At 54.6% G+C, this 13,841-nt stretch overlaps 1 long non-coding RNA gene across 1 annotated transcript; it reads left to right on the top strand.

Moving 5' to 3' along the window:
- The first annotated feature begins 1,355 nt into the window (after window positions 1-1,355).
- Window positions 1,356-3,184, top strand: LOC131499536 (uncharacterized). The gene is made up of 2 exons (XR_009255939.1): window positions 1,356-1,401; window positions 2,737-3,184. It is a non-coding gene; the product is annotated as an uncharacterized LOC131499536 (long non-coding RNA).
- The last annotated feature ends 10,657 nt before the right edge of the window (window positions 3,185-13,841 follow it).

Here is a 13,841-nt window from a genome sequence, read left to right as displayed (position 1 = left end):
CTCATCCTATCCCAGGGCAGGAAGGAAAGAGAAGGCGGTGAGAGCACGGAGGAGCCCCGTGGGAGCCCTCGAGAGAGCCTCTGTACAGAAATAAGGGCATGGGGGTGATTCATAACCAAACTGTAACACCTACATGTTTCAGAGTCTAGTAGTTATTGGAAAATGATAGGCCCCACACTCCGCTGGTGCAAATACGCATCCCTACATGCTGTGGGGTTAACCGACAACCCGCCACAAGCTGCCCTGATGACGAGGGAACTAAACCAACAGCGATTCGTAATTAAAACATAAGAATAGCGACAACTGCAAACCAGGACCAGCCCCAGGCAGCCCCGATGATGCCCGGACCTCTCGCGTAGGACATCTCGGCCTGTGGGAACATGTGGTAGCATTTTGCGATGCGGCCAAGTGCTGCATGGCCGCCCGACGTCTTTGCCAAATGCTGAATCAAGTCTTCAAGAGCCTTCTAACGTGCTAATTTTCGTTTATAAATACCAAATTTTAGCAGCCCTCAGTGACTCACTGGATCTATTAGTGAGTGGCTATTTGTTTATAGAATCGTGCATCGTTTGCTGAAGAAAGATTGTTGGCTTGGAAAAAACCCAAAAATCACTGTGTCTAGAATCTTGTGTTTCAGGGAAAATAGCCACGATGTAGAAGCCAAAAGACCTGGGTTCGAGACCTAGCAATACACAGCCTGAACCTCAGAGTCTCAGGAAATCACAGCGGGCCGCTGCGTCCATGACAGGCGGGCTTGTGAACAGGGAAGTGACGTCATTGGCTCACAAGGGACTTGGCATCACGTTGCAGTGGGAATCTCACAGGAGGGACAGCAGGGCCGGTGGCTTCAACAGCTCAGTGTCATTTTTGAGAACCCCCATCGGCTCCGTCTTCCTTGGGGTGGCTTCCTCCCTCTGTGTGTTATTCCCAGAAGCAAACGTACAAGGGTGTTATCAGGGAACTGCCTTGGAGAGAAGGTGGAGAGACGGCCGGGCAAGTCTGGCACTAAAGACCGGGATCAAGGTTGGGTGGAAACGCTCTGGAGTGCCTGCAGGGACTAAGGAAGGGTCAACAAGGCTGTGGGGGAGTCCTAGGGCCAAGGTCCCCGCGGATCCCCTGGACGCAGCCCGCCTCGGTGTCCCTGCCACGCTCATTCATTGGCCGGGAGCCGCCGGAGGGAGGCGTGGCCTCAGGGCCAAGGTGGAGAAGGATTTCAGAATGCAGCGCAGTCCTTGGACGTTTATGATCCCTGTGGTGACAGGTCTGCAGGGGAGAGGTGTCGCCGAGGTTTTAAGCAGGCTGCTTCACGCTCCGCAGTGCATTCCTGATGGCCTTGGGGGCGGGGGGGGGGGGGGGGGGGGCGGGTGCCCATCGGATGCCCTCCTGGAGCGGAATCCCCAGGTGGGTCTTCTGGCCTCCATGTGCCCGTGTCATCATTGCCTCCTTCCCTCGGCCTTCATGCTTCCTTCTGCCACCTGCCAGGGCACCTCGGGCCCTTGCACGTTGGTCGGAGTCCTGCCTGGTTTTCTCCAATAACCATCTGAGTAGCCACTTTGGCCCGTTCCCCGGGGTCCTTGCTGGGGTATGAAATTCCCAGGCCCCAAGGAAGTGCCCTCCGTCAAGAGATTCTTGTGTCTCTGGTCCTACACGCCAGCCCCCTTAAACAAGAACCCCTGAGCCCCACCCCCTCCCCCGGAGCTCCGCCCACACTGAGCCGGGACCGCGCCACTCATTATTGCTTTTCTTCGGCTGCAGAGCCACCCCCGGTCCCACCGCCTTCCACCTCAGCCTCCGCGGCAATGTGGGCCTTTGCCCTACGTCTCAGCCTGGTAGCCGGGCTCCCAGTAGAAGCGTTTGTTGCCTAGTGACGGGGAGGCTGCTCCGGCCCCCCTCCCCGCCCCCCCCCCCCCCCCCCCCCCCAGCCAGGGCGGAGGAAGCACCTGCTCTTACGGGCAGGGCACGCTGCCCCTGCAAGCTCCAAAGGCCCCAGGCATCCATGTGCCCGAGGACACCCATCCAGATGTCCCCATTCCACATTTCAGGACCCCCCAGGTCTTCCCAAGCAGGGCCTTGGCCTTTGCATGACAGAACTGCCCTGGTGTTTGCACACACACATCTCCGGTGTTGTCACCATGGAGCTCTCTGCCTCTCGCTCGGCTGTGTCTGCCTTTCCAGGGCAGGTGATAAAGGCCTTTTTGTGAGCCACCCCTGAGGCCAAAGTTTTGTCCTGGACCTGGGCACGGGAGGGAGGGATCCTGAACCATATCTGTGCGGCCGCAGCGTTGGGAAGGCCACCAGCGGCGTCTGCTAAGGAGGGGACCTTACAAAGGACACAACCCCTGCTTACAGACAGGGATACTGGGGTCTAGAGCGGAGGTGGGAGAGACGCGCCCAGGGTCTCAAGGTGAACTCAGGCCGCGACTGGAGACTGGGACCTAGGCAGACTCTTCCGGAACAGGTTACACACATCCTGTCCCGGGACCAGCACCTGCGACTGGGCCCTGCTCTTACTGAGCTGGCCTGGGACAGGCCCTCCCTTTTCGGAGATCTCAGCTGGGTTGGCCGTTTTGGTTTCTGGAGCTCCGCCTGGGCTCTGGCTACTTGTCCCTGGAACACCAGAGCAGCACCTAGGAGTGAACTCACAGCCAACCCGGGTGAGATATTTTTAGAGCCATTAAATGTAGCAATAACTCCTCACCTTCTCTTAAGGCTCATTTCCTACTTCTCTATTAAAAGGAATAAAAACCCATCCTGGAAGGCTGCCCGACACCCTTTTTGGGGAAGGAGGTGGGACCGGACGCCAGGCAGGCAGTGCTGGCCAAGGTCAGATGGAGTTTGCCTGTGAATCCTCCACGAGGCTGGCCTGACGGAGCAGCGACCCCCACCTCAGCTCTCCAGCGACGTCTGAGTTCCTGCTGCCGTGACCTGAGTACCAGAGTTTGTTCAACAAATGGGGACCAGATGGATGATCTTCCCGATGGGACTCAGGAGGGAGCATTATCTCCAGGTCATACAGACCTCCTAAATCACCTCCACCTTCCTGTAGCCTGGCCGGAAAGTCTACCCCTGGGCACTTTCTCTCGTTGGCTGAGCCCAGGGTTAATTCCACACGTCCACATTCATTCTTGGGGGTTGTCTTTTCTGCAGGCCCCTTGCTTGAAAATAGAAACACCCCTGGAAAGAAGTTCCAATGTCAGAGCTCTTTGGTTGGGACAGAGTGTGGATTCCCATATGTGCCACTTAGAAACTGGGTAATCAGGCAAACCATTTCCTCTCTCTGAGTCTCAGATACCCCCTGGGATCAGTTGTCTTTATAGGACCTCTCTCCTGCGGCTCTTAGAAAGATCAGGTTAATCAGTGGTTTGAAAAACTGCTTTAGAAGCTGTGAAGCTGTATCAGTCAGATGAGGTTAAGCCGTGCTGTAGTAACAAACCCAGAAATTTCAGTGGCTTAACACATAATTATTTCTCTCTCATACCGAGTTCTCTGGTTCCACCTTTTGGCTTCACCGTCTCAACTCCTGGCTTCCCAAGCCACCGCGACAGGGGTTTAAACGGTCTGGAGAGCCCACACCAGCCTTTAAATGCTTCGAACCTGAAATGACACTCGTCACCTGCGCACCTAGCCCATTGGTCAGAATTAGGACATGGCGAGGACCGACGGCAAAGAGGCTGGGGAATAGTGGGGGAACGCGGGAATACTTGGCGAGCTGTCGGTGTCTCGGCCACGACGGCGAGCTACGATTAGGAGAGACTGTGATTATTATTCGCCAGAGCAATTTTTCTGTCTCTCGCTCATTTTTACCAGGAGACAGGGCAGAGACGGTGGAGCCGTGAAGTTGCATCTGGGACAGGATGGAGTGTCTGTATGCTCAGGGCGAGAGGGAAGGGGCCAGAGAAAGGGTGTGCAGATATGGGGCGAGGGACGGCAGCCCCCCTGGATGCATTCTCTGCTAGATTTAAGCTGGTCCTGGACCCTGGAGAATAAAGGCCTCCCGCCCAGCACCAGTCCCCACAGTCCGCTGGCCCCTGCCGGGGTCTCACTGACACTCCCTGGGTCCCCGCCCAGGCCAGCCAGGACCCCTTAATTCTCCAATTATCTGTGGCTAGAGACCGGCTGTGTTTCTCCGACCTCTGGTGGACTTCCGAAAGGTACGACTAGAGAAGTTGCCCGATCCAGAAAGTAATCTGGGAAACAACAGTAGCCCCGCTGGAATACTCTAGAAAAGAACCCAATAAACAGATCATCACTTGGAAGATACTGTAGGAACAAAACAAACAAACAAACAAACAAAATCTAAATAAGATGATACAGAAAAGAATCCAGAGGCTAAAGAAATGAATTTGCGACGCACGTTGGCAAACTGAGATTAAAGAAAAAAAAAAAAAAATCTAAATAAGACGATACAGAAAAGAATCCAGAGGCTAAAGAAATGAATTTGCGATGCACATTGGCAAACTGAGATTAAAAAAAAAAAAAAAAAAAAAAGACTGCTAAGAAAATAAAAGGAAGAACGTGACAACTTGTCCGAATCCTGCTGGAGGAGACAATTCCACTGACTGAGTCACCAGGATACCATGGCAGTGTCACATTGCTCTGGAAGTTAAGTGCTCCTTGGGATTTCTTTTCTTTTTTTTTTTTTTTTTTTTTAAGTTTATTTATTTTGAGAGAGAGACAAAGTGGGGGGCGGGCAGAGAGAGGGAGAGAAAGAGAATCCCAAGCAGGGTCCGCATCATCACGGCGGAGCCCGACACAGGGCTTGAACCCACGAACTGTGAGATCATGACCTGAGCCAAAGTTGGACGCTTAACCCGCTGAGCCACCCAGGCGCCCCTGGATTTCTATACTCACCTCATGGTGGACCAGTTTCAAAGGTCTGTGGCTCAGCACTGGGCTCTGAATACACTGGCCTGCTTAGCTGCAGACTCCCGGTAGGCAGAGCCTGAATTGCCGTAAAAAGAAATACGTGGGAGGGGTGCCCAGGTGGCGCAGCTGGTTAAGCATCTGACTTTGGCTCAGGTCGCGATCTCGTGGTTCATGGGTTCGAGCCCCGCATTGGGCTCAAAAACTGAATCCCGCTTGGGATTCTCTGTCCTTCCCCTCCCCCCTTCAAAATAAATAAATAAACTTAAAACAAGAAATATGTGGGAGATACAGACCCCCCCCCCCAGAGAAGCCTGGCTGGTGAATAATGGGGACCCCCAGCCTTGGCCAGGGGACGTGCCGAAGAAAACCTCTCCAAGCCAGAGGTGGGATGCGTGCCCCCCGCCCCCGTCAGAGCCTTGCCCCCGGGGGGGGTGTGTGTTTGGAGTTTTCTTCTCTCCGGACTCCGTGTGCCTCCCGGTGCCACCCCACACCCACACTCCAGAGCCACTCATATGCATTTATGGCTTTGCCTACTCAAGTCTATATTAATTAAAGAGCAGACCCAAGATAGGAGAGCCAACTGTCTTATTTCATAAAGTAGATAATGTTCGAGATTTTAATTTACAAGGAGAGCAGAGACCAGGGTCTGTCTGCAGCAGAAAGAGCCGTAGAAAGCTTCTTAGTTTCTGAATCTGATATCTCAAGACTCTCTGAGTTGCCATAAATTCTGATAAAATGTCTTCCCAGCGGCAAAAGATAATTTTTATAAGCTTTTGGAAGGGCCTAATAAAGCAATAATCTACCGTCTTCCATTATTTAAAAGACCTGGCTCAAGGGATGTGATTTGTAAGGGTTTTTATATATAAATATAGAGACGTATATTAATTATATGTCTCAATCCATCACCCTCTCTGCGAAGGAATTGTGGCAGAGCTTTGGTTTCCCCAGGACTGGCCTCTTGCCTCTGCTGGAGCTGGCGAGCTCTGTCTCTGAGTCCTGCCCCTGCGGATCTCCCTGCCTCCAGGAGAAGCGATCCTAGGTGACAGTGCAAACACTCTTCATCCATCCCCTGGCCCTGGGTGATAACCCCAGGGTTACAATTCCTGTCTGACAAACACGATTTCTCTGTGACAAGGCCCGGTGGCGACGAGGGCGGTTTAGCCATCATCTGACAACAGGCACGTGTTGGGGATTTTCCCATCGGCCTCTCGCCCGAGTGTTCGAGCTCTGGGGTTATCGTGCAGACACCAGCCTGAGCCTCCAATAACAATGAGCTTAAGCTCAGCGCCAGAGAAGGCATCTCACCCCAGGAGCCGGGACCCATACCGGACGAGGTGGAGCCGATTTTCGAGGCTGCGGGATTTGTGTGGCTTATTATATAAGAGCACTTCTTGCCCCCGGGAAGCGCTTGAGATGCTACCGGGCAAGCGGATTGTCCCAGGTTCCTGCCCATCAGCCTTCTGGCCTCACTCAAGCCAAGAGGCCACAATGGGTGAAGCTATTCCTTAAAGGGACAGCGGTTGCCTCCTCTGTCTTTGCCACGTTTCTGCATTTCTACAGCGTCCCTTCACAATCTGAACACACGAGGGGACCCGACACTGAAAGATGCCGGTGAAAAGTGGCAGCATGCCATCCATCGTGGCATCTCCCTTTAACCGCGGTCTGTGACCCAACGTAGGTGAAGAGGCAAGTTCAGACTAGGGAGGTCCAAAGGCAGAGCCAGGATTCAAATCCAGGTCTGGCTGATCCCAGAGTCTCGTACGGCTTCTGCTACAAATGTTGACGTACAGACAGAGAGGACAGAGAAGGTAAAGGAAGGAGGGAGAGAAGGAGGGGGGCGCCGTTGGAATCAGCCACCTGGATGAGCTGCGGATCGCTGTGCCGGAAGAAGAGAGGGTTTGTAGGGGGAACGCGCAGCCCACACGAGTGGAGAGTGGGAGCAGAGGACCCGGTGAAGACTTGGCGAAACAGAACGAGCAAAATTCCAAAGCGAGAGATCTCCTCAGCTCTGTGGGAGAGAATCACCCTCTGGAAACCACTGCTGGCTTCCTCCCAGCCAAGACTGGACCCAGAAGTAGCTGTGCTCCTGGTTCGGGCTTTCTGGCCGGACCAGGAGCCTGGAGCATGAATCGGGGCCTGGTGCCGAACCTGTGCCCGCTGCTCAAAGAGTTGCCTTAAAGCTTCAGGACTCTGGTATAGAGAAAAACTTTGAGAGGCACTACGATCCACTGAGTAAGAGGAGCGAGGGGAGGAGAGAATTTCCCAGTTGGAGCCAGCAGGGACTGGCTTCCCACGCTGTCCAGGTTTCCTCCAGAAAAGCGCACGCACTGGGGCCATCTGCGGCTGAGGTCACCGGCGACGGCTTCCCCGCCACCCGTGAGCTTCCCAGATTTCCGGAAAGTCCCCAGCAGCCTTCCCAACCCCTGCTTCCACCCTCCTCCCGACCACTTTTCAAGAATTGCACAATTTCCTGAAAAACGAACAAACAAACAAACAAACAAACAAACCCTCCCTACTAGAAACACCCTGAGCAGCTCCTGGCTGCCTGGCTGAACCCTGAGTGCGACCGCGGGGTGGGGGGTGAATCCAACCCCCAGAGAGTATTTCTGCCACCCAAAAGAATGGAGGCATAATTGTTTTGGAAAGTTAAGGTTGCCTTCTTTGCACACCTGAGTGTGTAGACTGATAGTCAGACCTATGTTTGAGGAAGCAGATCCCATCAGAAAGCCCGAGAGGTTGGGATGATCCCCATTCAGGGGATTGGAAACATTGGTCCCCAGGACACGAGCCACTGAAATCAAGCGTGTGAGCCCTGCATTGGTCAGCTCAGGCCGCCACAACCAAATACAACAGGCTTGGTGGCTTCAGACTGGAAGTCCAAGATCAGGGTCCGGGATGGTTGTTCCTGGCGAGAGCTCTCTTCCTGGCTTACAGAAGGTGTCTGCTTTCTGAGTCCCCTCACCGCCCTGCCCCTGTGTGTGCACAGCGAGAGCGAGCGACGCTAATCCTGTAGGTCGGGGCCCCACCCCTAGGACTTCGTGTAACCTTCATCACCTTAGAGGTTCCATCTCCAAATACAACCACACCTGGAGGCAAAGGCCTCAACCAGTGCGTGGGCGGGGTGGGGCGGGGGTGGGGTGGGGAAGGGACTCGAACATTCAGTCCATGCCCGACCCCTAGCCTGGCGCTCCTCCTATGGCACCTGGAAACCGAACTCGGTAGGGAGAGGCATCCGAGGAGGGTGAGAAGAGAAGAAAACGAACAGGGACGAAGGTCTGGGCCTAGTTGCAGCCCAAGTCCAAAAGACGCTCCTCTCCGAGCCTCGAAGCAGACACCCCGCTGACATACTGAATCTGCGATGCTTATTCTTGGCCCGCGTCGCGTCTTTCAGAAATCTGAATTTGTCGCCAATTTCTAAAGATTGGAAGACTTCCCATGACAACCTGGGTTTCTGGCATCTCTTGGAAAATCAGAAGGTCCCTCGTCTCCCTGGGCCAGCACATCAGCCTAGCAATCAGTGTGGGAGTAGCCTGTTCCGATGGGGCGTCTGACTTACTCCCTAGCTCACCCCGGTTCCTGCCGTTGGCCGTGACCTCCCGGGCTCCCTCCGGGCACACCTGCGCCCCGTGGGCCTGAGGAAGACGGGGCGCCGCTGAGCAGGCCCAGCCTCCGTGAGCTGCTTTGCAGAGACAACAGCACAGCGTGGGCCCTCTTTGATTCTGGCGTGCCCATCCAACGTGCGGCCGCTCGCTTCCCCCCATGACAGTATTGCATAATTCACAGGAAAGCGGATTAATATACAGTCAGGAAATTCAGACACTCGATACGACTTCTAAGGGCCTCTTTATTTGTACGAAAAAAATATCATCCCAGAATATTCACTGTTCCTCCCCTCTGGGGTTTGAAGATCATCCCCCAAGACCCCGTCCCACCGACCATTTGGAGGATGACCAGAGAATCCTGTAGGCCGAGGGCGGGTGGCTTCCTGGGCACCCCATGCTGGCTGCAGGCACCCCGAGGTTTCCATGTGAAGGGCCCGATCTTGGCGTTTATTTATTATTAAAAACTCAGTCTCTAGCTCTGAATCCTTTGCTGTGTTTTGGCTCTTTCCTGAAGCCTCTCCCACAGCCCAGCTCCTCTGATCATTTGTGTCGGAAAGTTTCCCCGTTGGCCCAGGAGGAAGCCGGCCTGTTACCCCACGGTGCTGCTCAGGCCGGGGGAGGTGGGGCTGGGGGGGAAGCCAGCAGAGGCAATGGTAATGGTTTCTGGGTCCACCCACGCGGCTCTCTGCTCCTTAGCCGTGTGACCTTGGGCAAAGCGCTTTACCTCTCTGGGCTTCTGACTGTTCCTCTGCCAAGTGGGGGTTTGCCACGCCCCAGAGAAAATGTATTGTGATAGTGGCTGAGGAAAAGCCTTCGAGAGACATAAACGATACATAAAACTCAGTGAACAACAAGGAATCCGTGAGGGCTTCCAAAGGAAACAAACAAGGCCACCCAAACAAGGTAACAGAGGGTGAGGGGAAATAGAGGACTATTGACAAAGGAGTAGGCGGGTGTGAGGACACTGACAAGGGATCGGGCAGCACCCTAGGTTGTATCTGTGGAGGTCTAAGAAAAGGAGTAACTGGCAGAGAACCCAGAAGCATGGCTGTACAAACAGGGTTACCTGCACAAAGAAACGAAAAGCAGAAACAGACCCATAAATACAGAGAACGAACTGGCGGTTGCCAGAAGGGTGGGGGTGGGGGCATGGGTAAAAGGGGTGAAGGGGGATGGGGGGGTACAGGCTTCCAGTTATGGGATAAACGAGTCGTGGGGCTGAAAGGCACAGCCTTGGGAATAGAGCCAGTGACGTTGTAATCGGGTTGTATGGTGACAGATGGTACCTACATTTGTGGTGAGGATAACATAATGTCTCAACTTGTCGAATCACTGTGTTGGGCACCTGAAAGTAACGTAACGTTGTGTGCTAAGTATACTTCAATAAAAAAAAAAAATAGAAAAATGGAAATTAAAGCTAACAAAAAAAAAAAAAAAAAAAAAAAGAGGGCCGCCTTCAGTAGGGCATACAGCCAGTCCCTGGTGACCTGGTGAGGCAGGGGAGAAGCTAGAGGAATAAATAGCCCAATATGCTCTCCTCTTACCCTCCTCAGTCTTGCTGGGGTCTTCCATTGGCCACACCCAACTGGAAGCCAGAGAGCAAGGAAGTTCTCATAGCTGTCCGGGTAATCAATCTTTCAAGCCACAGAACAGGGTGTGGAAGGTGGTCACCGGGTCTGGAGGGGAAACAGAAGACATTTGGAGCCACCTGGAGCACACAGGTACCAGTCGCTGTGTTTGTAAAGTGCGCCGGGCCCCCTGGCAACGCTTCATATCGCTGTCTCCCTTGCTTGCCTCGCCAGCCCTAGGAGGTGGGGACTCTATTATCCCCAGTTTACAGATGAGCAAACTGAGACTTAAGCAGGCCGATTGACAGGCCCAGGATCCCCCGGCCACTCACTGGTAGAGGCAGGAGTTGAACCTAGGATCCCAGATTCCTCGAGCACATGGCTGTGACGGGCTCTCAGGTGGCGAGAGAGGGCTGTTCCTGCCTCACCATTCTGGATCCCAGCGTCATATGAACGCCTTCTGCGTGGTTCCATATTCAGGTGTCGGGCCCTGTGCTCGGCACCATGGAGATTTGCTGGGCTGGTTTCAGGGACTCATCGTGTAACCATGAGCCCTGTGAAGGCAGGGAGCACAGCCCTGGATACAGGCACGCCGGGGTGGATGGCGTGAGCAAAGCAGACGAAACAGAACGTAACGCTCAGCGACAATGAGGGTCTGCGGACAGAGGAGACAGCCAGCTCCAGGTGACCCTGGGGCTTCCCCGGGGCCTGGAACCCTGCGTTGACAGAAGCGGAGGGAGCGAGGGGCGCGGGTGAGCAGTTCTTTTTGAGGTCCCCGTAGAACACGCAATTGGACATACCCAGCTGGCCGTTGGGCTCTGTAGGCTTTGAGCAAGTTCTTTGACTTCTGTTTTCCAGGAACCGAAGAAACAGGGCTGACTCCCCTCCCCACACTTCTTTTTGGGTCATCTATGGATTAATACGGAGGACAGCGGGGTCCCAGGGAGAGTGAAGGGTAAATATAAGAAGAGCTCAAGTCCGTAATCACCATGTGTAAATCACCTTTGCACCCCTGCCTTAGACTAATCATGTGAATGAAAGATAAAGCTCTTTTGTGTCCAGCCACTGACATGTTAGGGTTTGTTGGTTACGAGAGAGTTAACTCGCCAGTACTTGGAGCTTTTGCGTGGGTCCAATCTTGTATATGGAAGGTTCTGCAGGATGGGGAGCTCGGACCGCCTCCAGAGGGTTCCCTGGCTTCTAAGAAGAGCTCCACTAGGCAAGACAGAGGTACATCTTCCCCTAAGAAATTTCTGGCCTTCGGCAGGGTGAGGCGCACCCGGGCCGGGGATCTGAGGGGATCTGGGCAGTTGGGTCCCCCGCTCTCCAGGGACCCAGAAGCAACTGGAACTCCACGCATAACTGCTCCAGTTCCAACAACAGGCTTCCGGGTGCGGCAACAGCCTGGAGAACTCAGCCGGCAGGACACCTACATCCGACCCCCACACTGTCTTCTTGCATACTGATCGAAGCAGCTCTCCCTCGGCTTCAAGTCTCCAATGGCTGGGGGTTTTTGTTTGTTTGTTTGTTTGTCTTGTTTCGTTTTGGATTCTCCTGGTTTTTCATTTTCTCCCCCCAGATGGAGCCATTTTTCGTTGCGTAATTGAGACCCGTCGTGCCTCCCCGTCCCCCCCCCCCCCCCCCCCCCCGCCCGTTGCCGGCCCCACCACTGCTCTCCCAGGACGAAGCCCCAGAAGAACCCGTGGGGCGACAGCCAGGGCCTTCCCAAACCATGGCCTAATTCAGTGCTATTTGATACTCCTGCAAACCCAGGACCCGCACGATGTGCTGGGACCGTGTTTGTTTGGAGAACACATTTCCACCCCCTTTGTACTGCAAGCCCAGGACCGAAGAACATGCATACATTTTCTGCAAATCTGGAGTTTGCAAGGGCTGGAAGGGAAGGCGGCTCGAGACCACGCAGACGCACTACGGTTTCTCTATCCATGATACGGGTGCGCGGCTCCGCGGCCCGGCCACCTCACAGGGAAGTTACGAAACAGCGCGGAAAATGCCTTTGTCAGTGGCGAGTGCCAGCTTCGAGGAACAGAGGAGTCTACGACCGTGATCCCAATTAATAGGGGTTTCTTTTTCTCCCCATAACGAGCCATGGGGAGGCTGGAGCACGGCAGTTTGGGGCAACGGTTCAGTGGCTCGATGATGCCAGCAAGGCCTGAGGTTTGTTTCATCTTTCAGTTCCACCATCCCTGGGATGTTGACTTTGGACCTCATGCGTTTGCTTCCTGACCCCAAAATGGCCAGTGGCTCTCTAGACCTCACGTCTGCATCAAAGGCAGGGGGAAAGGGGTCAAGGCAGAGGTTTTCTTCTGACGAGAAGTCCCTGACTTCTCCGTGCCTCAGCTGACCTTCTGTCCCAGGAGAGAGTTGAACTCTGGGCCCTCAGGGACACTTCCTATGTCTGTGGCTCTGTGGCTGTAACCTGGAGCTGGTGACCATTCTGTGTGGCGCCTTCAGCAGAGGAGGCCCCTCGTGTCTCCGTGGGGAAGGCCAGGCCCACCCGTCTGCTTGTGTCTCGCCTCCTCTGACGCTGCAGTGGTCAGTTCATCTGCCCCAGGATTCTGCCTCCAGGATCGGATGAATCTGTGCTGATCTCAGAGTTAAGCCTGAGAGTGTGCAGGGGCCTGCCTGGGACAGAGGGGACAGAGCGGGCAGCACAGGCTTGAGCCCCCGGAGGGCTGGCTGGCTGCTGGTCCCAGGGACGCTTCTGATTTGCCACGTGACCTGCAACCAGATGCTGGCTGCGCCTCAGTGTCCCGCGTGTTCGGGGAGGGAGCTAGACAAGGTGGTCTGTGTTGGGCTGCAGAGCTTTAAACTACATCTGTGGCGTCGAAGAGGACGATGGGAGAGAAAGCCGAGGTCCTCATTCCGTAGGGAGCCCCGGACGTGGCGAGCCAGGACTGCCGTAGAGAAACAGAGGCCCTCCTGAACGAGAGAGTCAGTGCTTTCTCTGGGCTGGTGTCACAGTTCCAGCCAAGGAACTTGACATTGACGATTCTCAGAGCCTCAGGCAGGGGGCGGGCCCTTGGGCTCTTGTTTCTGTTCCATAGACGTCTCAAAGCCCCGCCTGGAGATGACTCTGCCCTCCCCAACTTAGGGTTTAAGGATCCGTTCTAAGAGTACGTGGCAATGACCCACCTCTCTATGTTCCTCCTATCCCTTCTTCCTCCTTTCCTTCCTTCCAGAAGCATTTACTGAGCAACTGTTGTGCTAGTGACTTAACAGTGAACGAGACAGACCCGGTCCCTGCCTCAGCTCCGGGGAGGTGAGGACACAGGCACTGAATAAGTATTTACCGTCTGTATGTTAAGGGTCAAAGCTGTGAGAGCATAGATAAGAACCAACCAACAGAGCCAAAGAGAAAGGGGACAGGGACAGCTTCCTGGAGGAGGTGGCATTCACGTGGCAACCTGAAGGATAGGGAGGGGTTAACCAAGGGGTCCACGTAGGGGCATCCACTGCGGCCACTGTGAGTGGGGGTCAAGTGGTTCACTTCTGCCCGCTCTCTGGAGAATCTTCCACTGGGTGAATGCTTCACCCGGAAATGCCTAAGAGATTCCCTGTTCCCCTCATCACCGCCCTGAGGGAGTAGACTTCAGTCAACAAATGACGTAGGGCCACAAACCCGGTCCCCTTGACTTAAGGTGGGACAATTCTGGCTCCATCACTCCCCAGAGCTCCCCCCAGGGCTAGGCTAAGGATGGACTCCTGTGGCACCCACGGCTTTGCTCAGCTCCCTCGCCTGTCCTCTCCTCCTTCCCGTGCTCGCTTACAGGTTTCTTCCGGA

The sequence above is a fragment of the Neofelis nebulosa genome, chromosome 17 (assembly GCF_028018385.1).
Source record: "Neofelis nebulosa isolate mNeoNeb1 chromosome 17, mNeoNeb1.pri, whole genome shotgun sequence".
Taxonomy (NCBI): domain Eukaryota; kingdom Metazoa; phylum Chordata; class Mammalia; order Carnivora; family Felidae; genus Neofelis; species Neofelis nebulosa.
The sequence above is the reverse complement of the archived record's forward strand: the minus strand, read 5'-3'. Positions and strand labels throughout refer to the sequence as shown.